Consider the following 26,177-nt stretch of genomic DNA (forward strand, 5'->3'; position numbering starts at 1 on the left):
CCTTACATGATATATTTTGTATAAGTTTGTCACAATTGTCTAACAGTGGTAATATTAATTATATAATGGTCATATTTCAATCATACAGCATCACACCTTAGCTTTGCAGGAAAACCATTGGTGACACCGTAAGGAGAGATTTCATGGGGTGGGCAATTAACACAATTTGTGGGGGAAGAGTCAACATGGCTTTTGTAAAGGGAAATCATGCCTTACCAATCTATTAGAATTCTTTGAGTGGCAGTCAACAAACATGTGGACAAGGGGGATCCAGTGGATATAATGTACTTGAACTTTCAGAAAGCCTTTTACAAGGTCTCTCACCAAAGACTCTTAAACAAAGTAAGCAGTCATGGGATAAGAGGGAAGGTCCTCTCATGGATCTGTAACTGGTTGAAAGATAGGAAACAAAAACTAGGAATAAATGGTCAGTTTTCAGAAAGGAGAAAGATAAACAGTGTGTCCTGCAAGGATCTGTACTGGGAGCAGTATGGGCATAAATGATCTGGAAAAAAAGGGTAAAACAGTAAGGTGGCAAAATTTTCAGATGATACAAAATTTCTCAAAATAGTTAGATCGAAAGCTGACTGCAAAGAGTTACAAAGGAATCTCACAAAACTGGGTGACTGCATTTATCAGCATTGAATTTCATCTGCCATTTTGTTGCTCAAAGCAAGGCACATTAGAAACAATAATCCTAACTATACATACAAAACGACAGGATCTAAATTAGCTGTTACCACTCCAGCAAGAGATCTTGGAGCCATTGTGAATAGTTCTCTGAAAACATCTGCTCAATATGCAGCAGCAGCCAAAAAAGCTAACAGAATGTTAGGAACCATTAGACAAGGGATAGATAAGAAGACAGAAAATATCATAATGCCACTATATAAATCCATGATACGCCCACAACTTGAATACTGCGTTCAGTTCTGGTCACCCCGTTTCAAAAAAGATATATTAGAATTGTAAATGGTACATAGAAGGGCAACAAAAATGATTAGGGGTATGGAACAACTTCCATACGAGGAGAGATTAAAAAGAATGGGACTTTTCATACTGGAAAAGGGATGAGTAAGAGGGGATACTATAGAGATCTATAAAGTCATGAATGGTGTGGAGAAAGTGAATAAGAAAGTGTTATTAACTCCTTTGCATAGCAGAAGAACCTGGGGGGTCACCCAATGAAATTAATACACAGCATGTTTAAAACAAACAAAAGGAAGTTCACACAACGTACAGTCAACTTGTGGAACTCATTGCCATGGGATATTGTAACAGGGTTCAGAAAAGAATTAGATAAGTTCATTGAGGGCAGGTATATCAATGGCTATTAGCCAAGATGGTCAGTGATGCAACCCCATGCTCTGGATGTCCTTAGCCTCTGACTGCCAGAAGCTGGGAGTGGATGACAGGGGATCATTCAATGACTTCCTGTTCTGTTCATTCCCTCTGAAGCACCTGACATTGGTCACTGTTGGAAGACAGGATACTGGGCTAGATGGACCATTGTTTTTACCATCTATGGCTGTTCTTATATTCATATTTGCTTAGGACTAGATTGTGACATGAATTGCTTATCCACATAAGGGATTAAGAGAAAGTAAAATTCCCTCTAATGCTCCTACGTGGATTACAGAGACCATGGACTCGTAATGCAGAAGTAAGCAGAGCTATTCACTTACCAGTAGACTATTGGGGCATGTAAATAAAGACAACAGAGACTAGGAAAATAAGAGAAATGTTTAAAATTGCATTCGCTGTTCAAGCGAAAATTAGAGTGAGCTAAGACAGAGCAACATTCAAGCATTATTCCTTCCTCCTATGTTGTTCTCTCTCATCAAGCCCTTCCTGAAAGTAGTGTTCTCTACGTTCCTGTACTATAGTAGTGCTGCCTGTTGGGATGCTCTTTATTTTAGCAAATGGTGCCGGACATTTCTGAAAATCAGTGGGGGGAGAATCCCCCTCCCACACACACACACCCTTTAAATCAATTATTTGATTCTGTAGTCCTCAGTTGGGCAAAATCCACATGGATTTCAATGTGATTTGCGCCTAAGGCAGTGATTCTCTTCCTTTTCTGTACTGTCACTTTTGCAACAAGAAAAAAAGCTGCAGGACCCATCTAAGCAACAAAGCAAGGGAGGGTGGTTGCAATCCACCGAAAAAACTCTTCACAATCACCACGTTGACAATTCATGATGGAATGGTCTGATCCAACACCCACAGAAGTCAACTTAAAGACTCCTATTAATTTCAGCGAGCTTTGGATCAGGGCTAAAGATAGGACTGCACTATTGCAACCCAGATCTCAAGAGCCTGAACTATACATGTCCTGCTGAAAAGGCTGTTGTCACATTGCTCTCACCTCGGTGAGATCAACCTTCAGGCAGACTAGGAATCAATTTCATTGTGCTGAGACCTTTCCCCAACAGCAGGACTTGTCTGCTCCAAAAGCTGGTGGAATTAATATTGTATCTGTGAGGAAGATGATTTTTTAAAAAAAGGTCAGGGAAATTGGAACTTGACAGCTGTCTCAAGAAATTTTTACCAAAGCTATTGTGAGAACAGCCATCATTTCCTTGTTAATGACTTCTATTTTTAGATCACAAATGGCTTTGTAAGTAACTAGTGCACACATCTTCTGTGAACAGGATCTAGCTAACCAGATTAACACAGTTATAAGGTAAAGTGAAAGAGGAGGGAAGTAGCTAGTTTTCATAGCTCATTGATGGGATGTTTGTCCATATGGTTCAGAAAGATATGAAGAGATTTGTTTTGTTTTAAAGCTTTTCAAATCAAGCAGGCAGGTTCCCTAACATTGAGATTTTAATAGCTTTGTACTGTAAAATCAGGAGATTTTGGAGCCTGCTTATTGTGATTTTGTTGATAATTAACAATGGGTGGACCTTAAAGGGTTAGTATAACCAAATGAATACTCTATGGGGCATGATACTAAGGCAGGAAAACTCCCATTGACTGTAGTGGAATATTGTCCTTTCTAGGAACTATGGGAGATGGCTCAAAACCATTGGAATTCATTAGAATTTTAAGGCACATTCAAAACACACGACAGCCTCTGTCGGTTAGAATCCTTGAAGTAAGTTGTTGTAAGGGGTTTCGTAGGCTCCTTTTCTTCCTACCTGTGGTGCCAGATGATTTTGTTTACCCATTTATGAAAAGTGTACCAACACCATTCCATTCAATACCTGCATTAGGCCCAGTCCTTCAAGATAATGAGTACTCTCAACACCCACCAAAATCAGTGGAAGGTGAGAGGGCCTAACCCCTCAGTGTATCAGACCCAGCACTTTCCAGGAAGGCTTTCTGTTTGTTTGTTTGTTTGTTTAATATAAGTAACACTTCACTTTTCATTAAGTATAAAGGCATTTTTAATGGCAAGGCTTTTGTTTTAAACTTTGTTTCGTGCCATTTTAAAAAAACATGGTAGTGAATTTCATTTCTAAGATACTGACCTGTTGTGTGTGTGAGTGTAAAGGGTGGGATTAAACTATTGTCTGGCTAGAGTTTTGACATATGGTGAGAAGTTTTTGCCATCAAACATTAGCTGAATGACGAAGATTGTCATTTCCATTTTTAAACTCTGCTTAAAGACAGTGACTGGGAGGTGGGGAACATTACCATTGGTTTATGGCTTTTCCTAAGATTATCAGGCCAAATTATCCCCACTCATGCTAAATTCTTTTTCCACCATAGTGCTGGGTTTGCCCCCCTGTGGAAAAGGCTGCAGGGCGTACTCCCAACCCTGGTGGATTTCCAGGGATTTCCATGGAAGGCCAGTGACTCACACTGGCTCTGACACCCACTACCACCCTCATCTCCCTGGCAATGTGACTTCATTGAAACCCTACTACAAGACTCCCCCAGTGGCAGTGGCCCCTGCATGGATGCTCTCTCTGAAGTTTTTTTCTGAGGATTAGAAGGAAGTACAATGTGTATCTCTGCCCCCTATCACAGCAGGGGCGTTGGACACAGAGAAGCATCCGTTATATCCATGCACATTATTAACACCACTTTTCCTCCTGGAATGGATGCACTGTACATTGTAACTTGCTTCTCCCATTGTTGCAGTAGATTTCTGCAGTTTTGTGCCCTCTGAGAATATTTTGCTACAAACAGAGGAAGCTGCTCAACCTCAGTTACATGTAACAGAATGAGGGCAGATGAAAAGTAACCTCGTAGTTTCTGATGGCATATGAAAAACTGGAACACTTCCAGGAGAGCCTGACCCCACTCTCCCAATGAATTCTATGACAAAACTACTTTTGACTTTACTGGAAGTATAACAGGCCTCAAGTTTGATTGTAAATAACCCAGTTTCATCTGATTCTAGAAATGTCATGGGATATTTTTTAGCAATGTCTGTTCTAAGTGTTGTCATGCTGCTTGACACTATATTTAATTTTCTCTATGTGCAAGATTCAGATTCACCTCCAGAATTTTCAAAACAAAGGGCCATAGTGTGCTGTTAGTTTTAAAGCACAACTCCTTGAAATCAGTGGGGAGTTCTGCTTAAAATCTGATGGTGTGGTATAGCTTAAGGGCAGAAATATATCATTTAAGATTTGTAACTTTCTCTAAATCCAAAGAACTATAAAACACACCGATTCCTGTGAATAAAAGAAATGTAAAATACTGAGGCTCACCTGTCTGTGTTTTATTTTATTAATCTCCATAATTTATTTATATAATATAAATAATTATGGAGATTAATAAAATAAATAAAATATATAAAATTAAAAAATAGAGCTTATGAGAAAAAAATCTTCTAGGAAGATGAACACACATCCTGCATCAGTGATAGTTTATTGAGAAGACAAATGATGTGTTATCTGCTCCATAGAAAAAGACACCCAAAAAGGCACTCTAAAAATGAACAAACGTTTTAACCGATGATGTTATATAGCTTACAGATTCATACAATACTTGTCAGAACATTGTTACACAGAAATCTACATCCAACATTCATAAATATTTTCCGTACATGACCAGAGGGATTAGGAACTGCACTGAAACAGAGAAAACAGACTTGTTATTTACAAAAAAAAAAAAAAAAAAAAAAAAAGAGTCTAACTTGTTCACCAAAACATGTGAGTTTTATTAAAATCATTTGAAATGGAGCCAGCTTATGTTATGGTTTCATTAACCCCGATCTCAAATTTCAGACGCATATAAGGTTTTGTTTTAGGGGTTTTTTTCCTAGCAATGGTAACACTTAAACAGCTCTGAATTAGGGTTTGGTTCAGATAAACATTCAGAAATACAGATGCTTATTCAAACTTCTTGAGTCTGCCAAACTGGGCTAGAAATCTCCCAAGAAAAAACAAACCTAGTGACACTTTTGGTGCACTTCCAGGCCCAGCTGGAATTGGGGAGGACATGCAACAGGGCGGAAGAGGGGGAAGTGAAGGAGGTAAAAACATTTAGCTGAGTATTTCAAAACCTCAGAAAGAAGTTGAGTTTAGTTTTACAAATGGAGGAATTTTCGCATTTGTACTAAGAGAGGGATGACAAGTGAGTGCCTTGTTGTAGGTAGAGAAGTGGGGATAAAGAAACTGGTACCCACATATATTTGAAAGTATAGAAATTCAGAGTTAAAACAGTCAAAACTACCTTAACTCTTCTCCCCACGCTTAGGAAGATGGGAGTCTGATATTGCTTTTTCTTTGGAAATGTGTACGACTGACCATTGAATTTATATTTGATTTTTTAAAAATCTGTCTCTCATTCTTGATGTGATGGTTTGCTATCACCATTCTGACTCTGTTCAAGCAAATTCTCTGATCTCACAGACAGCTTTGTGCATAAGCTGAACCAATCATAACGATGTGCGAACACTGTGATTGGTCACATTGTTGCATATCATTTTCCTGCACTTGGGGCAGGAATGGCATGAGGGAAGGGTTCTGTTCACAGCATACACACAGAGAATTTTGATGGAAACATAAAAGACTCCCACTGGAGATTGTACCATACTACTACTTTATTTCTTAGTATTCAGAATAACACACATGAACCCCAAAACAGAGAGAGACAAAGCAGGCTGCTCCCTAAAACAGAGAGTCAGAACTCATCCACCCCCCCCACACACACACACTTTACTCTTTACACTTTACTCTGCTGGCTTTCTGCATATTGACTCTGGATTGTGTGCTTTCTTACAGAACCCCTACCCTGCAAGCAGAACAGTAAACTCCTTAGGTTTTAAAGTGATGGCTTGTAGTTTTTACAGTTTTCAATACAACACAGGAAACAAAAGGCCAGGCCCAGCTGTAATTCAGAGCAGACTCAAGGCTACTCTAATATATACTCTGCTTCCTATGATTCCCTATGGGGTCTGGTAAGTAGAGAATAGCCCTGTCCTCTCCATCTACCTAGTACTTATGTCAGACACGTCCTTTATGCTGGGGCTGGAAGCAGAGCTTGTACATTCCTTATATTGACTCTATGCCAAATGGGGAGACATTTCTACCCCATTTACTGTAACTGAGAAGTGGATACATTTTCTCTGTGTTTAATAAGGCTGAGATTGTTGGCTGAATATGGAATCACAGGGCTCAATTTGGTTAGTCAATCACTGTCTTGGGGCACGGGAGGTGGAGAGTCAAAGAAAAATCAGAAACTTGGGCCTGTGGGAGAAATGATCCTGAAGGAAGTTGGGGAAGCTCCCAATTTTATAGGCTTGGTGGAAACCATGCATAATTTCAGTGTTTCAGATGAGTTTTCCAGATTTCACAACTCCCACTGAATCTCAGTGGGGTGAAAGCGCTTTAGATCCAAAATGGAAAAAAAGATCTGTACAAATCTGTAGCTGCCAGTCTTAACACAGCTCCAGTCTGAATCCACTTAGGGAAGATTCTCATTATTTCATGTAGGAAACAAGTTTCACTTCATAATTGTTTCCAAATGCATTAAGCAGACTATACTTTTGTCAAATGGCAGAGATTCATTCTACAAAAACCACCAAGAGAACTCAAGCAGATCAGCAGCACAGAATATATTTTAATTTGCTGCAGCTGAGAATAAAGGCTTGCTAGTGGTAGGAGTAAGCTGGTTTTCTTCTGAGTGATGGGGAAAACGTGCGTTTTTTATTTATTCGTTCACTTTTTGTTAGTACAATGGGGCATGCTTGTCGCGAAGTTTGAGAAATAATAAGATTTACTGATCTTTTATGCGTCGTCAGCACAAGACAAACATATTACAGTTAGGACAAAAGGCTGGTTTAAATTTCTCACTTTTCCATCTTTTTTGTGAGCCTTGAAAGTAGCCACTTTTTAAAAAATTTGGTTGTTGTTTCTCAATACAAGTTCTGACCCTGCAATTGAATACGAACAGATGGGCACCTGCAGAGTCTCAATGATTTCTATAGGCAAGAGGGACTGCCCATGTGCTTCCAGACAGTTTGTTATAGCTTTTATTGGAGAGAAAGCCGTAGTTCAGATTACATTCTAACTTCCATTCTAAGCGCCTCTTTTGAATCTTTCACCGCTTTCTCAGAAATTGTCCTTTGGAGCAAAGGTTTCCATGCTTGGTCTCTCAGTCCAAAGGCAATTCTTTTGTTTTGAAGTTTAAGCCAAATCCCTTAAGTTCTGTGTAGGTCAAAAGCTTGTCTTTTTCACCAACAGAAGTTGGTCCAATAAACGATGTTACCTCACCTACCTTGTCTCTAAGCATTTGTCATTAGTGAATGGGGAAAAGATTACCCTGTCCATTAAAGAGGATGGCTCAGACATTTTTGCTTACCAATTACTCAAAATAATAATAGTGAATAATGCAGTTACCCCATCCCCCTGATGATACAGGCTTTATACCATATCGTCACATAGGATGAAATCCTGATCCCATTGTAGTCAATAAGAATTTTGCTATTGACGTCAGTGGGGTCAGGATTTTTCACTCAGAGTCTTTATATACCTTCTGATCAAAACCACATATTGCCCATTATCTGGTTAAACTTCATTTATTTTGAATATACAGTCTGATTATAAAAGACACTGTTAATTGATAAGTACTCAGTAACGTGATAGGTCCAGCCCTGCGGTCACTGGAGTGAGTGGCAAATCTCCCATTGACTTCAATGGTTTCAAGACTGGGTCTAATTTCATTTAAAAGGTAAAGTTCAATTGGGAAATAAAATGCACGATGTAATTCTTTTTATCATTCAAGTGGCTCTGGAAAATACTGATTTTTATGCTTTTACAGGACATACACACACAAAATAATCTATCAGCCAGCTGTACTAACCATAAATTTCTAATCAAGTGAAAAAATGAACCTTTGAAATGAATATTCTGCCACTCTACACTGGATATATTCATTTGACAAAGGTTTTCTTTGATAAGTAATCCATAAAAATCAATCCTTCATGTGGACTATATTATGAATAAGACAGTGAGTTTGATGCTTCTTCTCATGTCAGCTGAGCTGTTATTATGTTACTATTTATTTTTTGTACTGTGGTAGCACCTAGTTGCTCCAGTCTCATTTTGCAAGGCACTGTTCTAACACACAAAAAAGATAATCTCTGCCCTGAAGCACTTACAGCGAGTGGAGATACATAACTGTAGAATTTAAACACTCATATGTATGTGTTTACATTGCAACTCTATCCTATCCTGGCCATACTATCATTAGTGGTTGGGGGCCATCCAGTTGCAATCCTACCAGAGGAAATGCACAAGCTGTCTGAGAGGCCACCAGAGGTCGAGCCAGCAATGGACACGGCTGCACTATAATACATCTTTATCAATTTGATAATCAAAATGTATATGCTAGTCAAAAGTTATGGAACTGTCAATGACAAATATCACACACCAACCCCAAATAAACTCTTAATGGCCTAGATCCATAGCTCTAATTGGCGTGACTGGAGGAAGGAAATGCAAATCTGGAGGGAGGCCTACACCAGCTCTACATTGCCTTGGAATCCCTCCTACCCATTTAGGGAAGTTTTATAGCACCAAAAAAGGGGACAGAGAACTGGAGGGAGTTTGGGCCAATGATTCTACAGTACAAGGTAGTTCCTCATGGAGCTGAAAGCCAATGGTCACAGAATCCTCCCCCCTCATCATTATTTGTTAAAACTGTCTGCACGGTGAGCTCTCATTTTTTGTAGAGAGTTATTATAAAGTTGTGACACTGTGACAGGCACCTCTCTCTTCAGACTGTTTACTTTTTTGCAGTGTTACAAAACCAATTGAATATTTATGAAATACATAGAAAGGAAAAAGAAGAAAGAATACTGTACATACTTTGGCCCTGATTCAGCAAAGTACTTAAGCACTTTTCTACCTCTAAACTAGTGAGTAGGCCCACTGATGCTTAAACTTATGCAACATGCTAAATTGAGGCTAAATTACTGTAACTGAATGCAAGTTACATGAGCATGCAACATATGGTGAAACTTGTCTTCAAGTAACCATCCAAAGGATGCAGAAAAAAATTGGCTGCCCGGTAAAAGTGATCTTAAAAGGCCTGATCTTGCACCATTTAATCAATGAGAGCTTTGCCATTACTTCAACGGGTGCAGGATCAAGCCCTAACCGAAGACCTAAAAAAGTTGTACTAGAAACCTTGGTGTAACAGCCAGGAAAGGATTAAAGGTTGCCTAGGTATGACTTCCTTCAGGACATTGAGAGCGGAAAAGCAGGAAAGGCCTCTTGGGACTGCCACCCGCGTTAGCCAGGGGAATGGTTTTGTTTTGTGTTCCTTCATGGGGTTTTGAATAATAAATTGTGCCCCAAGACAAGGGCCTGGAACAACCTGAGGCATGGCACCGGTTCTTTCCTGATGAAGCAGCCCACCAGCTTCAAATGGGACACTCTGAAGTGGCTACTTAAATAAGAGAACACCCTAATGCAAAGGATTCTTTTGTGCAAGCCTTGGTCTCTGGCATCAGTTTTTCATGAACAAAATTGTGTACAGCGATCCATACATTAAGAAATATAGGTATATTCTTATCCTTAGAAGTGCATACTCACCAATTTCTCGGCCAAAAGACAGAATAAATGCATTAAAACTGAAAAGAGTCTTTCCAGCAGAATGATCATATTAATTGTATTGTGAATATTCTTATTAGTCTCATCTTCTTATTATTCGCTTTGTTTACAAACTTTTTAATTAAAAAAAGGTTTATCTTTTAATTCTTTGAGAATGATCTAACGTTTTTTCCCAGAATGCATAGGGACAATGAAGTTTACTTTGAAATTCTAATTTATTACTTGAATTACGTTCTTCTTCTTAATAGTTCCTACTTACTTCTAGGTCTCATTTTGCACTCTTCCTTTTTTAGCATTTCATGCTATAGCACCATTTATATTTTGCTGCAGCTTGGGTTATTCCACCCGAGATGAGGAAACAACAGGCGGGGCTCTCAACCTTTTTCTTTCTGAGCTCCCCCACCTTACCTCCCCCCGACAGGCTATAAAAACTCCATGGCCCACCTGTGCCACATCATCTGGTTTTCTGCATATAAAAGCCAGGGCTGGCATTAAGCAATTGCCCAGGGCCCAAACCACAGGGGGCAATGAGAAGTTAAGTTTCTCAGGCTTCTGCTTCAACCCCAGGTGGCAGGGCTCAGGGCTTCAGCCCCATGCAGTGGGGCTTCACCCAGCGAGTCTAAAGCTGGTCCTGTTTGGTGGCCTCCCTGAAACCTGTTCGCAACCCCCCAGGGATCCCTAGACACCTGGTTGAGAACCACTGCCTCAGGGAATATTTCTCTTATCCATTTACTAATTGAAAAGTCTGAGATCATTGTCTTTCCAACAGGCTTGATCTCCAATTTCTGCTCCTGCTTCAAACAAGACTGATGTATTTCATTACATAGCACTGTGGCTAGACAATTTGCTTGGCAGAATAAATCAGTTGGCAGTTCTTTAATTTTACTTGTAAACACATTACAGAAGGAAGCAGGATTAGTTTCATTAGGGTTCATTAGTTTAATCATTTAGGATTTGTCTCAATATAACAACGGATTTTTCTAAAATGAAATAAAAATTATGAAATATTATAGGCTTGAAATACATTACATTTTGACTACTTTTCTTGTGTCCTAATGAATGTTTATGGGGTATATAGTCTGTTTTATAAGAAGGCATTGTCTACGTTATATTCATTTAAAAAGAGGACTTGATTCATATGCAACAGGGGTTTTCTCAAAGATGAATTTTCATTCTGTACTTAAGAGTGACAAAGTGAAAATCTTTTTGTCCAGAGGCAAACAAGTGACAATGTTGGCTAGCATCATGTAGTAATCATACATTACCTGCCAGCACTTAGCTCAACTTTCATGGCAGCCACTAAAGACAAAGACAATAGGAAGAAGCCATATTGGACATAGTGGGCCAAATTCAGAGGTGAATCTAAGAGACTAAGGTAATCTAAGTGTGAATAAATTGAACAACTGTCATGTCAAGCTTGACATAATAGAAGTATTGCAAATGTTAGGCCTCTAACTTCCGTATTCTGCAAAATGCAAGCCTTGCAAAAATAAAGCTTATGCTTGTGACTTGTGGTCAGGAAACGAGGTGACCAGATAGCGATTTATGCTGACTCCTATGTACTTATCAATCCAAAATTACCCACATTCAAAATCTAATTGGCTACAAAAAATAGATAGACCTAAAAATTAATTATGCATCAATTATACAATGAGGGCAACCACATAAACAATGTGGCCCACCCTGATTGGTTGGTCTGTTCTAAAACACGGCCGTGAGACCAGAGAAAAAGGCAAAGGCACAAGTGTGTGTGTGTGTGCCATTGGTTGTACCTGACCCACACCCCCTGAACCGAAGGGATGTGCACTTCTCAACTGTCTGTACCTGGCCAGTGCGGAAAATGGCAGACTGAAGGGTAACATATTTTTTGGATGAATGCAGGGAAAGTCTATGGAGTAAAAAAGTCTGGTCACTCGAGCCGAATTGATCATAGTCGTATCGATACCATAGTATACAATCAATAGTAGAATAATTATCCTTAATAAAAATATTATTTACTGGAGTGAAGGTCCATATTTTAAATGGATAGCCAGCACTAAAATGAAAAAATCAAATTGCTTTGCAAGGGAATCTTGTTTGCACTTCACAGCTGCTGGAGAAATAGCCCTCAGACTAGTATGGTATGCTATGAATGTGTCAGCTAGGTTAATAGGTGCAGAAAAAGAGAGGACGCCAATATAGATATTGAAGAGCAGAGCTGTTATCCAAGCTGGGGAGGAGGGAAGTTATCTTGGTAGTGACATTTTCAATGAACTGTAAGGCAAAGAGTAGATGTCATCCATGAATCAGAGGTTGTAGTAGTCAAGACAGATGTTCGGCAAGGAAACGGGTAGGGTGTAAACATAACTCCATCCAAGGCAGCAGAAATTTCTAAGTGAACAAGGAAAGAAGAGAGACCTTTAGATTTGTCTGGTAAAATGTCATTAGCATCTTTGGTTTCAGAGGAGCAAGAAAGAGAAATGCCAGATTGAAGGAGATCCAAGGGGCAGGGGAGGAGGATTTTATGGTCATGGAAATAGATCACATACTGGAAAAGTTTAGAGACAAAAGGAAGGAGGAAAATTGCCTGAGAAAGAGAGAGTATCAAAAGAAGGGGCTTTTTAGAAGAGTTATTGGGACAACCATTTTAGGAGATCACACCTCATACTCCAGAAGGGGAAGGACAACATTATACAGGCACTTCGAATAAAGGGATAGATTTCATACAGTTGCATGGAAAACTACAACACTGGAAGGAGAATCCCAGAAGACAATTTGAAGGTTATTATAACCAGGATTTATTCTTTGCTAATCAGATTGTTTTACTATGAGCTGATTAGGTTTAGTTTGCCTACAGCACTATTTCGGCATGGAACTCGGTGCTGTATAAGGTCTTGGTGATAGTGGGGGCTTTTACTACTGCTCTACTGAAGTACTTCTTTTAGGTAAAAGATAATGAAAGACTATATTGATGAGAGGAGATAGGTCAATAGCAATGAGATTGTGTAGCTTCAGTTTGAAATAGACATGTTTCAACCTTTGAGAATGGTGCAGTTTACACTGACTTAAGCAGCACTTTCCTCTCTGACAGGAACTGGCCCTCTGAGACTATCTTATAAAGTAGGGTCAGTGGAGACAGGTTGCTGAGATTCTTTTCCTCCCCAACCACTCTTGCTGTATGGCAAAATCTTTGCTGGAGCTATAAATGTTCATATTTCAAATTTACTCTAACTGCCATCATGTGAATAAAAACTCACTTTAAACATGAGGTTCAGTGTCTTTGTGATTGAAGTATTTTTCAAGAATGTTAGATCTTGGAAAACAAAGTTGAAATCAAAGATTCAGACTGCGGATGATCCTCTATGCAGGATTTTTCCATTCCAGGAAGACAAAGATCGTGGAAGTGGAGGCTCACTGAAGTTTGAGACCAGCTTTATGAATGAAGGGAGTGAATGCATAGGCCTTTGTGACAAAATGCATCAACCATAACTATTTGGCCAAGGTAACAGGTGCTTCCAAGGGATGGAAGTAAATAAATTTAGCCTTAGAAGTGGTTTACATTAACGTCCTTATGTCTGCTCATATCATGAGTATCCTGGAAACTAAAACATGAAGAGTGCAAATGAAATCATTTTTGGATAACTAAAGCATACATTCCTTAGCTACTACCTATGCTCTGGCCATATAAAAAGACATCACCTTTGACATACAGTATAATCAGTACAAGGTTAAATTTATGTAATATAGTAGTTATTTAGCATAGCTCAATACTTAAGAAAAAATACATGTCCTACATCTGACTACAACTTGTATACAGTACCCTTGGGTTCCTCTAGAGTAGACTCAATAAGTGACACAGTCATAGTGCTTATGGAAAAGCTCAGATCTATAATCAGGTGGCCTAATGTGTGCTTAGGGGATATATAACACCATAGTAAGTATACAGGAATTCATAAATAATATTTATAAATATCTACATCTGAAACATTAAAAAATGAAGTTTTCTGAAGAAGACAGCCATAATTATAGGGCATAATTATAGGGTGGCCAAACCGGGGCTCTTTTACAGTTAAAGTGTGGCTCATGGAGCCTATCATGCCCCCACATTCTCCACTTCCAGATAGGTGGGAGGGGAGTTTGTGGCTTCTGCCCTGCGGTGGGATGGTGGGGCTAGGGACTTGTGCCCAGCGGAAAGGGTGGTCTCAGGACTTCATCCCTGCAGGAGGAGTTTGCTGGGGCTCAGGGCTTCAGCAGGAGCGGGGCTAAAGCCCTGAGGCCCGGCAGATGCCTCCTGTGGGGCTGAAGCCCCAAGACCCCCTCCCTGTAGGGCAGAAGACCCTAGGTACACGACCCTTCTGCAGGGCTGAAGCCCCAATCCCCAGCAGGTGCGCCCAGCTCTCAACCTTCTGAAGATTATCGTATTTGGCTCAGAGGGTCAGTAAGTTTGGCCACCCCTGTTATAGAGGAACTCTAGTGTCTCCAGAGCCTCAGTCCTAACTAGATTTCTGTTACAAGCTCAAATTTTACTCTAATTTCAGCAGAACTAAAGCATTCTTAGGGGATCAGCTTGTAGGACTGGAGGTCTCATGGCTACCAAACATATCTTCAAAGAAAATGAACATTTGTTTTGATTCCCTAATTAGTCCTTTCCTGAGGTCCAATGTATTAGATTTTTAAGATCAATAAGTTCTTGGTTTTCTCAGACTTTTTCCTCTAACATGCTTTTAAATCGCTCAATTTTCCTTTGGTTACCCAAATGCTACAAATCTTTCTGACATGTACTGATAAGAGCAGCACTGATTTAGAAGAAGAAGAGATCTCCCTACAGTGACATTAGTACTGAAGCAGGTTCAGAGTATAGCAGATGTTGTGCTTTCAAACCAATGAAACTTTAAGGATAAAGTTTCTTCTCTATCTCTTTCCCAAAAGCAAACTCCTGCCTTAGTCCACAAATACGCCACTTCAAATAGAAGAAAACCTAGAAAAGGCCAATGCAATGTCATGGTTTATTCTTATGCTGGGATGCTTTGAAGAAGAAACTTAACTCAATTATAAGGAAATATGAACACAGTAAGAACCATTTTACAAGTAGAAATAAGAAACACAAAATATGCAACTATTTTATGCACCTAGAGACCCCATCTGAGATCAGGACCCCATTGTGCTAGGCACTGCACAAATATAGTAAGACAGTCCCTTCCAACAATTATTGGAAACTGGTCCAATTGTATATATTAAGATTTATGTGCAATATTTTTTGTTTTTAAGATGGTTTCCTGGTCTTCTCTCTAGCTGTGAGTGAAACATCTTCCACTCCTAATTTTAATTGTTCCTAAACAGCATCAAGGTAACATCACCTTTAAATCTTTCAGCTAAATTCTGCCTTCAGTTACCCCTTGTACAACCTCACTCACTTCACAAAAGGTGTAAGAGGTAGAATTTGACCTTTTGCAAGCATCTGCTGGCATCAGGAGAGCTAAATCATCTCAGTGAGAACCAGCATTCTAGTAGCCATGGCAGGGAAAGGTTAAACACAGGTTAGATTTAGGAAAGATGGAAGGGAGAAAATATAAGGCAGGGAAAGGACAAAAGGTCAGAGGGCAGAAAGACAGAACAGTATTGAAAAGAGAGTTAAGGAACAGAAGGAGTATTCTCTATATCACCTGCAAGCCTATGCGAAAGTCAGTCTATGCCACCCTAAATAATGAATCAGTGGAAAGTTCTCAATTTCTGAGCAAGGGCTAGCCTCACTGAAGTACTTTCTGCAATGCCTCTTCACACCTCCAAGAACCACGGCATGAGGCCATTTCTTCCAACAATTCCAAGGCTCCTGGATTTGTTCTTACATGCAGGTAACAGCAGACAACTGGAAAAAGAAAACAAAAAGGTTGCAGAGCCCAAGGGCAGCTCTGTACAGGATTATAGGACCTGCTTCTCTAGGGAGGAGACCTGTCCTGTCATTTCATAATCTCACTGGTGTCTCTTTCAATATAATGCCAGCATAAAAAGCTTAAAAATAAAGATCCCATGGAAATGTCTTGCAGGAATACAAAGATGATAGAATATGAATGAACAGATAATTAGATACGGTATATTATATAAGAAACTAAATGCAAAGCAAAAGAATCACAAAAGGAATTTATCCAGGAAATCTTCTAAACTTTTGACTTAAAAAAAACAAAGAACATACAGTTCTATCTACAAATGTCTAAAGAATCCCAAAATGTACTTGTTCTGTCAGAACTTTCTAAGCCAAAGTTATGAACCCTGCGAACATGTAAACCGCTTTTTGGCATTTGTCCTAAGTTTAAGGAAACCAAAGTCTGATAATTTTGTAAAAACATTACTAAGCATTACTCAGCTTCACAGCCTTGTTTTGAGATATTCCAACTGATTCACTGTGTGTTAAGGTAAGCAATCCAGATTGGAAATCAAGCTGTCAAGGTTCCTTCCCCACCCTGAACTCTAGGGTACAGATGTGGGGACCTGCATGAAAACACCCTAAGCTTATTTTTAAGCTTATTTTTAAGCTTATTTTAAAATTTCCCCAAGGTACAAACTATTTTACTTTTTGCCCTTGGACTTTATTGCTGCCACCACCAAGTGTCTAACAAATATATAACAGGGAAAGAGCCCGCTTGGAAACGTCTTTCCCCTCAAAATCCTCCCCAAGCCCTACACCCCCTTTCCTGGGGAAGGCTTGATAAAAATCCTCATCAATTTGCATAGGTGAACACAGACCCAAACCCTTGGATCTGAAGAACAATGAAAAAGTAATCAGGTTCTTAAAAGAAGAATTTTAATTGAAGAAAAAAGTAAAAGAATCACCTCTATAAAATCAGGATGGTAACTACCGTACAGGGTAATCAGATTCAAAACATAGAGAATCCCTCTAGGCAAAACCTCAAATTACAAAAAGACACAAAAACAGGAATATACATTCCATTCAGCACAGCTTATTTTATCAGCCATTTAAACAAAACAGAATCTAATGCATATCTAGCTAGATTACTTACTAAATTCTAAGACTCTGTTCCTTTTCTGTTCCCGGCAAAAGCATCACACAGACAGAGAGAACTCTTCCCCCCCCTCCCCCAGCTTTGAAAGTATCTTGTCTCCTCATTGGTCATTTTGGTCAAGTGCCAGCGAGGTTATCCTAGCTTCTTAACCCTTTACAGGTGAAAGGGTTTTTCTTCTGACCAGGAGGGATTTTAAAGGTGTTTACCCTTCCCTTTATATTTATGACACAAGTGTTTTTATTACAGCAGTTGCTGACCTTTCAAAAGACTCTGGCTGCTCAACTAAGATTTGCAGAAGTGAGAAAGAGACCCAAAGAAGGAAGCCACAAGGCAGCTAAATGAACCTTGTAAAAATCCTACTTCAGAGGAATTCTTTTGTGAATAGAGTCTTTGGGGGCAGTTTGGTGGTAAGGACTTATATTGAAACAAACACAAACATGTACCAAGATCTTTCCAATAAGAGTCTAAGTCCTTACAACTGTCTTAGACAGAAAGGGTTGTATTCTCCTCTCGCTTATTGCAGCTGTTCACATTGCTTACTCCATTGACTTCAGCGAATCCGCATTTGCACCCATGTGAGAGGAGAACAAAGCCCAAAGACTATGTGCTAATTATGCATTCTACAGTACAGTAGGAGCCTTCCTTTTTTTTTTTTATTGCAGCAGCAAATATATTTCCATGGCCTGTGACCCAGTTTTCAAAGATCTGTTTCTGTCTCAAGGAAATCTTTGAAAGTAAGAGTGCGGTAGGAAACCAATCTGCTTCTATAGCAGGCCATATATTGGTCTGTTCTTTGTCTGGTATTAAAGATGTTACACAAAAAACAAATCTTTATTCCTTTCTAGTTTATCAGCTACTGGTGGTATCCTAGCCATCTTTAAAAAATATTGGAAGTGAATTTTATGCTGGGATAGCATACAAGATTGACAATCTTACAACTGCCAAACAGAGGCCAGTCAAAAGCCATGTTTAACCAGTTACCCCTCTGCATATTTGTGCGTATGCATGTTCATTGACGCCATTGCAGCCTGTTCATTGCAACCAAGACTCAAACTGGGATCCTTTGTCAGATCAGACAAGAGAAGGCTTCCCCTTCTCTGGGCCAGTATTACTATTGATCTTGTCTCAGTGGGAGTCCTTTAGGGATTAGGGGGGAAGGATATATGTCGTAGACCTTCACTGGAGTCTCAGCCAAGGTTTGAATGAACACAGAACCATCTATTTTTCACTGAAGTTCAGTCTCCATGCCCATTAAGTCCTCGCCTATTTGCCAAAATTACCAATAAGGGTACCATGTGGGATAGTTTTTGTAGGCTGTGTGGTGCCCACCAAGAGCTGAAGCAAGGCTTCTGCCAACATACTACAGATATACTGCCTTTTAGGAAAAAAGAAACAAAAAACTTTAGATGGTAAGATTTTCAGTTGTTACCAGCCTTGTCTAGGTTTCAAACAATGACCTACAGAGGAAAGAGATCATGGACTTTACTTCTGCACTGAGTCATCCAGCTTCATAACCATTTCCACTGAAAAGTTAGGAACAGAGAACCATGACTCCATGTGGCAAACAACAATAAAATGACCTGTATACTAAAGACTGATTGAAAAGTGTGGGAGGGGAAAATGCAGAAAATTTAGAAGCCAAATGTTATATCACTTGACTGTATTAAAGGATGTTATGAAGTTTTCAAATGCTGTTTAAAACTTTGTGTTTTCCAGAAGATATATACAGTATTTGATAACATAATGTAAGCTCTCTTAAACTGCACTTGGAATGAAACTGAGGGATGATGTACCTGTAATACTTAAGACAAGTTTTTTAAGGCTTAATCAAATTATATCTCCTTAATTTAGAGATGTAACCTTATGATTGTACATGGGAGGCTTACATGAATAATGCCCATTAATGATAACGGAGTTAGAAGTATGCAGGATCACTACGGATCCTGAATTACTTTACTGGATGCTCTTAGATTGTCTGAATAGCAGTCAGATGAAGAGCAGAAATAATGCTGATACGAAATCATTGAAACCACTTAAGAGATTTATCTCTGTGTAGTAGATAGACATAATGGCAGTTTAAAAAAAAAATCTGAAGTCAACTTGAGTGAAAGAAATAAATGGACTATGTTCAACAGCATGATATATTTAGAGTTGCTTGTTTTACCTCAGTTTTGACTTTTCTCTTTTTCCTCAATCTTTCATTTAAGAAAGAATAGATATTTGTTCTGCCAACAAAAATAAAAAGCTTGGAAGAAAACGCAAACCAGATAGGGAGCAGTAGGAGTAATGAATAATCTACCAGTCATCCAAAATTCAGATTACATCCAGCTAAACTTTACATTTGTTTTGTAAATTTAAAAGGATATAATCATTTTAGATGGCTAATGCTGCAGAGGTGACTGATCTACACTATATTTCTCAAGTGAAAAGAGGTTTGGGGATTGAAGCAATTGTTTTCTTACTTGAAAAGAAATTACGTTATTGATGTCCTTCATGGAGCTTTAAGGTTATCCTGACAAACTAAAATAGGGAACACGATTATTTTGTACTTGATTCATTTTTGAATTTCAGTTCATTGCCTTATGGTTGAAAGCAGCTAATCCAGAGTCGTTTTCTGGAAAGGGCTATTGCCTTCTTTATAAAGGCATGCTTTTTGTTTGCTAAAGAATGAAGTTGCCTTGATTTAAAGTTTAGCACGGTAAAATGATCACAATATATGGCTGGCTGAAAAATATTCTGTAGAAATATTCAGAGGAAAAAACTGTGTTTTCACTTAGAAAGAGGTTGTTGTGGAAAAAATTACCTTTTCAACTAAAAAAAGAATCTACAACTTTTTGTTTTTCAATTAAAAAAAAAGATCAATTTTTCCTCAGAGGAAATTCATAAAAACTAACATTTTTCTTTTGTCAACATTTACCACAAGGAAAAAATCCATTTTCTAACAAGCTTTAATAGTATACATTAGTAAATATTTAAAACTCACTTCCTAAGCAGCAGTACTTTTCATTGACAATTACAGGTGAACCTACCTTCGTCTTTCTATCTCCAGGTCCTCATTTTCTTTTCTTGCATTGCTTTCTCTCCCAGCTCATGTTTCTTTGTTTTCTCTTTCTAACCCATTTCTTGTTCCTTCTATGGAGGTGATTAAGATGTGGCTTTTTAGTGTGTACCTCTCAGATTTTTCAGATCATTAAGTTAGGCCTTCCTGTTATGCGAGTCAAATCAAAAAGGTACGTGGCTTTCAAACAGCATTAAATGAATTACATGGTAACAGCTATCATGAAAAGTTACAAACATTTTCTGGGGAAGCTCCTGAAGAAGGGACATATTACGTTGGCCTGCCTGCTTCAAAATCTCATGGTTCTCTACTGTTGATGAGCGAAAAATATCCAATACCTCACAATAATTCCTCTTTCAAATTTTACCCCATTTTACCCCTTGGATAAATGTAATGATTTCACTGACCTGAAAGAGGGAAGACTGCTTAACAATGAATCCTGACTCACACTGTTATGTTACAGAACTGAACACAGAAACTTTGCCCGCTAATCAGATGCATCTGTCAGTTATGCTGACTATACAAATAAAGCTCTCTCTATGCGCATATGCATTTTGCTTTCAAATTTAAAATGGCCCAGTTGAGGTCAGTCACTCTGCTCCTTGTGTTAACCCAGAGAAGTGCTGACTTTGCCTCAGTCTTACAGCTGTACATATTTTTTTTAAAATGAGGAATGTGTTTATTTTCATTGATATGCAAACACATGAAGCTCCTTGAGATTGGCTCTTTAGATACTCTGAAAAAAGAAAAGGAGTACTTGTGGCACCTTAGAGACTAACTAATTTATTAGAGCATAAGCTTTCGTGAGCTACAGCTCACTTCATCAGATGCATCTGATGAAGTAAGCTGTAGCTCACGAAAGCTTATGCTCTAATAAATTGGTTAGTCTCTAAGGTGCCACAAGTACTCCTTTTCTTTTTGCGAATACAGACTAACATGGCTGTTACTCTGAAATCTAGATACTCTGAAGCATTCTGGCTGTGATCCCAGGGAAGACAACACCTTCAGGGATTTGTAGTGCTTTAGTATGAGGGAAAAACATAAACCAAAATTTTAAAATGGTCATATTTGGTTGGGCGCTCAAGAAGACGCTCCCGCTCAAAGAAGGCCCAACCACATAACCCCACCGAACACTAAGGAGCCCCAGTCCTGGGGCACTTGAAGCATTAGGTGAGTTGATCTGCCAGATACTTTGAGTGAAATCCTGGCCCCAATGAAAATCAAAGGGAGTTATGCCACTGACTTCAATGGAACAAGGATTTCACTCTTATTCTCTCATGACATACACTGTTGGGCAACCAGACTTCACATCATTATCAATGCACTGAAAAGTATGAGATGGTGCAGATCTTGTGCTAATCATTCTATATGTCTAACAGACCAGTAAAAATACTTTAAAATCCTGCCCACAGATTATGCTTATGCTAAAAATAACTATTTGCTAACAAAATTCCAATTCTTACACTGGCTTGGGAGGAGAAGATTCTGAGACTTACTGGGAAGAAATGAGGTGGTCAGAGTCTGTGAACATTTGGATCAGTAATGGGGAGCGCTCACAACTTTCTAGATGGCTCTAGGACTCATGGCAGGACAGTATGTGCTCCCAAGAATAAGTACCTGCAGAGGTAGTTCTTGGTAGAAAAGAAAAGGTTTGCACACAGTCCTTGATTCACAGAGCTGTAGTTCAAAGTGGTGAAACATTTTGAAGTTACAGTTGGTTCCTTCGGGCACTTATGGTCTATTTTGCTATGAAATGAGGTAAGAAATCAATGCTGCATCCATATGAAAGGCACATCATCTCGAGTCAGAACTAGAGAAAATGACAAGCTTCACAGTAAGAAACTACAAGGAATGAACATTTAACTGTCCAAACCGAATGATATGTAATGAGTTAAATAATTACAACTGAAGGTAGAGTTTGAAACCAGGCTCATTATTTCATTTAAATGGCTCTCTCTCCAGTAGGAAATGGAGGAAGATTTTGAGTATATTGAATTGAGAAATAAGAGTAACACGAAAAAGGTGAAAAAGTGGTTATGGAGGAAAATAATCTCATGTTCTTTAATTTTAAAATATGCATTTCATGGTCCAGTACAAATGGTTTGATCTCATTTTCTGTGCTGCCTATGTTTAGAAAGAAAGGCATGCATCTATTGAAATGAAATAAGCTTTAAAAATGATGATAGAGTTGCTGCCAAATTTATGCCATCTTTGCTGCTATGGTGCTATTATATGAGTGACATATGAGTGACATTGATAAAGTGACATGATAAAAGTTAGATAGTACCAGCTGCTTCAGATAAAATGTTTGCATTTTTTAATTTTAAATTATTAAGGCTAAAACTGCTGCTTTTCATACCTGATTCCTTGGCGATTAATCTTTTGAGGAAAAACTTGCAAAACTTTGAGTAGAGTTCATTTCATTTTTTCCTGAAGTAGATCCTGGATGTCTGCTTTTGTGAACAAAATTTTCATGGTAATTTAAGAAAATGCATTTATTTACTTATTTGGATTTCTACAAACAAATCAGAAATATGCTCTCCTGAGATCTAGGAGCCCTCAATCGAGGCATCTAGCTAAAGTGAAAGTTGTCTAACCACAAGATTTCAGTAATCTGAACTGAAAAAGGAAGGTTAGGTATAGATTATAGCTAGTCACTTTGTCAAATGATGGCTTCTTCAAGGGAGGCCACATCAGTGCTTCTTTAAGAGAATATAAAACTACTCTCCTTGTGGGAGGTGTTGCCAATGACCCATGCCATCTCGTTACTCTGTGGACACTAACACCAGCTACAGAGGGAGCACAATTTCAAATTTTCAGCAGAAAGTTAATTTGTAAAGTGGCTGTTGGGTACAAATTCCTTTTTAAAAGATATTCTCTTTTCAAACATGTTCAATGTAACAAATATATTTCCTTCAATCTTGATCTTCTCAGTGCCATTTTCCCTTATCCTTCTATGAATGATTTGCAGAGGAAGGATACATTGGATACAAGTATACATTGCACAAAGCTTTATAGTTTTTTTGTTTAAAAACCTATTGTTAGTGGTAAGGTTCAAACTAAGGAACCTGGATCCAAATAGGTCATGAGCATGGGTTAGTCACAAAGCTTACAGGTAAGGAAGGCTTAGTCCTCGGTTTCTGGAATGGTGCCAAAGTTAGTTCGTACTTGTCTACACTTTCACCTTAAAATGTTCAGCTACACCTGTTGCTAAAATTCATGAATATTTTCGTAGTCTTGACAGTGACCAGTAAGTTAAAATAAAATGTAAGTTATTGTTTCAGTGTAAGAGCTTTGGGCCTTTATCAAGACCACTGTATGGGCTAATTCATCTACTGCTTGCTGCTTCTGCTAATAAAAATAACTTTTTAAGCTGAAGTCTCCATTTCACTGTTATTATTAAAGCTGTAAGAAGTTCACACCAAGATATTTATTGTATTAATCTGATGGTGAAGGAGAACATAAACAATTTGCCTTTGGCAGCACCTTAAGGGAACTAAAATAAACATGAAAAGGTTTGCAAGACCAGGAAGCAGTGGCAGATTAGCCACAGGGCCAACAAGGCTTATGCCCAGGGTCCCGGCTAATTGGGGGGCTGCAGAAGAATGGGCGCCCTCCTCACCTCGCTCTCAAAGACATATGGAGTACTGCATTGGGAATATGCTATCTAGCTCCCCTCCTGTTGCAGTACCAGGCCTATTGTTCTTATAGCACTCACTTCCCCTCCTTCCCCAACACGTTTCTTCTTCTTCTTCACCAAATTTCAACTAGTGTCTGCACGATCATCCTCCCCCTGGACCAGTACGAAAGCTAAATCACTTATGCTCATCAACCTCTCCAAACTGACCTAATTAAGTCTAATTAGCTGATTCCCTGACGTGGGACTTTAGGAACAAAGAAGATTTTACCGTTAGGATATTAGTTTATTTAAAAAAAGAAAAGGAGTACTTGTGGCACTTTAGAGACTAACAAATTTATTTGAGCATAAGCTTTTGTGAGCTACAGCTCACTTCATTGGATGCATGCAGTGGAAAATACAGTAGGGAGATTTAAAGAAGCCAAACATTGCTCATACTAACTTTGTCTCTCAGCCACTGAATTTCTACTATTAAATCAACCAGGGAAAGCAACCTTTAAAAAGGATGGATCCTTAAGACAAATATCATTTAAAACCAAAAAACCTTAAGAAACCAAAACCATGATCTATTACGGCCTTAAGAGAAGACAAAGCAAATATGTCACAATATCAAATAGTAAAGCCTGATCACTTTACTTGCTATGACACAAAAATGCATCAAAATCATGTGCTAAAAATCTTTAAAACTGTTATTAATTACTCTGTAAATAAAAACAAGCTAACCAGAGCTTGTTAAAGGGGAAACACAGACACGTACGTATTCTGGACTAGATGCTAAATTGATGCCAAGGGTCAATTTTTACACGGGTTATAAACCCATGAAATAGGGGTTTCTCTTAGCACAGTACTTAAAACCTTTAACTACAGTGGCACTTACAGTGTTGCTATGACATACATAATACACAGTTTCTAGATCGTTAATGCTGGAGAGGGATCCAGTCCACAAACCCAGTTCCAATTATCCCTGAAGAACTCCAGAAAAATTTGAACCTCGATCTACATATACATTTTGTGGCTGTCCCTTTATCATGGGTTCAATCAAAACCAAAACCTGAAGAAATTGATCTAGAACACCACTGCATCTTTGGATATTTTTTACTTGTAAAATAAATATGCGTGAGCTTAAAAAAAAAAAAGTGAGCAAACAAATAAAAACAAACCTTAAATTTCTTGCAGATGTTATATGCAGTGTAGTTGTAGCCGTGTGAGTCGCAGGATATTAGACACGCAAGGTGGGTGAGGTGTGATATCTTTTATTGGACCAACTTCTGTTGGTGAGAGAGACCAGCTTTCAAATCTCACGGACCTCTTCTTCAGGTCTGAGAAAATTATAGAAGACAAAAAAATAAAATAAACCTCACCCTGTCACCAGTGGGTGAACACTTCACAAAGTGATCACTCTATATCCGATTTATCCATCCTCACATTCAAAGGAAACCTGCACACTTCCAGAAGATGAGCCTGGGAGCTTAAATTCAGTATTCTGCTAAACACTAAAAATCATGGACTGCACAGAGACACTGGCTTTATGGTTTATTACAACAATCTGTAACCCACTAATCCTCCTCTATTTATACTAAGCAATCTGTTCCCCTTTGCATTTTGCTGTGATCTGGGAGTACCTTTCCCCGATGTCAAGAAGAGCCGTGTGCGTCTTGAAAGCTGGTCTGTCACCAGCAGAAGTTGGTCCAATAAAAGATATTACCTCATCCACTGTATCTCTCTTGCGGATGTTATAGCAGAGTTCCAACATATCAGGTAGTAATTACCATTACGTACATAGAATTTTTAACAAGTCGCTATAAAACATTTGTCTGCCTTATACTACAAAGGCTATGTTTAAAATATTACACGTGATTTTCTGTGCTACAGTCCAGGTACATATATACAGCCATTTTACATAAGCTGTCCTGAATATTCATGCAAATACACATTCTGCATACACACAGTTCAATCACTGTGTAGTTAGCCCTGTGATATACAACCAAGGACTTGTGCACACGCATACAGTAGTGTGTATACAAAATAGCAGCAAAGATGCATACACAGACCCCAGAGCTGAAAATCAAGCCCTATTCATTCCAGTGGAGAAGGTTCAACATCCAGGGTTAGATCTCTTTTATTGTTATTGTAGTAATACCATACGTTTAAAATATGTTTTAAAAATTAGATTTTCAATTAATAGTTTGACTTATTGCATATTTATTCACTAACTTGAGCTGCTTTGTGTTCTGGATTTGTGCACTGTGGTCTCGGTGGGAAAACAAAAAACAAAACAAAACACACAGGTTCCTGGAGAAAGGTAGGTTTTAACTCTGAGCAAGCCAACGTGACTCATTCTATGATCTTAAGCAAATTGTTTAAACTCCTTGTTACACATTCAGCCCACCTGGAAAAATGGGGATCAAAAGAATGACCACAGTGAGAACTGGAGCTGGGACTTTCCAAGGACAGTTCTTGCAACT

The 26,177-nt window shown here is 38.7% G+C and overlaps 1 long non-coding RNA gene across 6 annotated transcripts in view; it reads right to left on the bottom strand.

The window, feature by feature from the left end:
- Positions 1-26,177, bottom strand: part of LOC140895725 (uncharacterized) — a 91,834-nt gene that overhangs the window by 60,767 nt on the left and 4,890 nt on the right. For 4 of the 6 annotated variants that reach the window (XR_012154325.1, XR_012154321.1, XR_012154324.1 and 1 more), the window contains 3 exons: positions 24,873-25,031; positions 22,435-22,528; positions 20,047-20,222 (listed from right to left, as the gene is read on the bottom strand). This is a non-coding gene — a long non-coding RNA (uncharacterized lncRNA). The remainder of the gene's footprint in view (positions 1-20,046; positions 20,223-22,434; positions 22,529-24,872; positions 25,032-26,177) is intronic. The other 2 variants (XR_012154323.1, XR_012154326.1) reach the window with 2 other exon arrangements.

The sequence above is a fragment of the Lepidochelys kempii genome, chromosome 11 (assembly GCF_965140265.1).
Source record: "Lepidochelys kempii isolate rLepKem1 chromosome 11, rLepKem1.hap2, whole genome shotgun sequence".
NCBI lineage: Eukaryota > Metazoa > Chordata > Testudines > Cheloniidae > Lepidochelys > Lepidochelys kempii.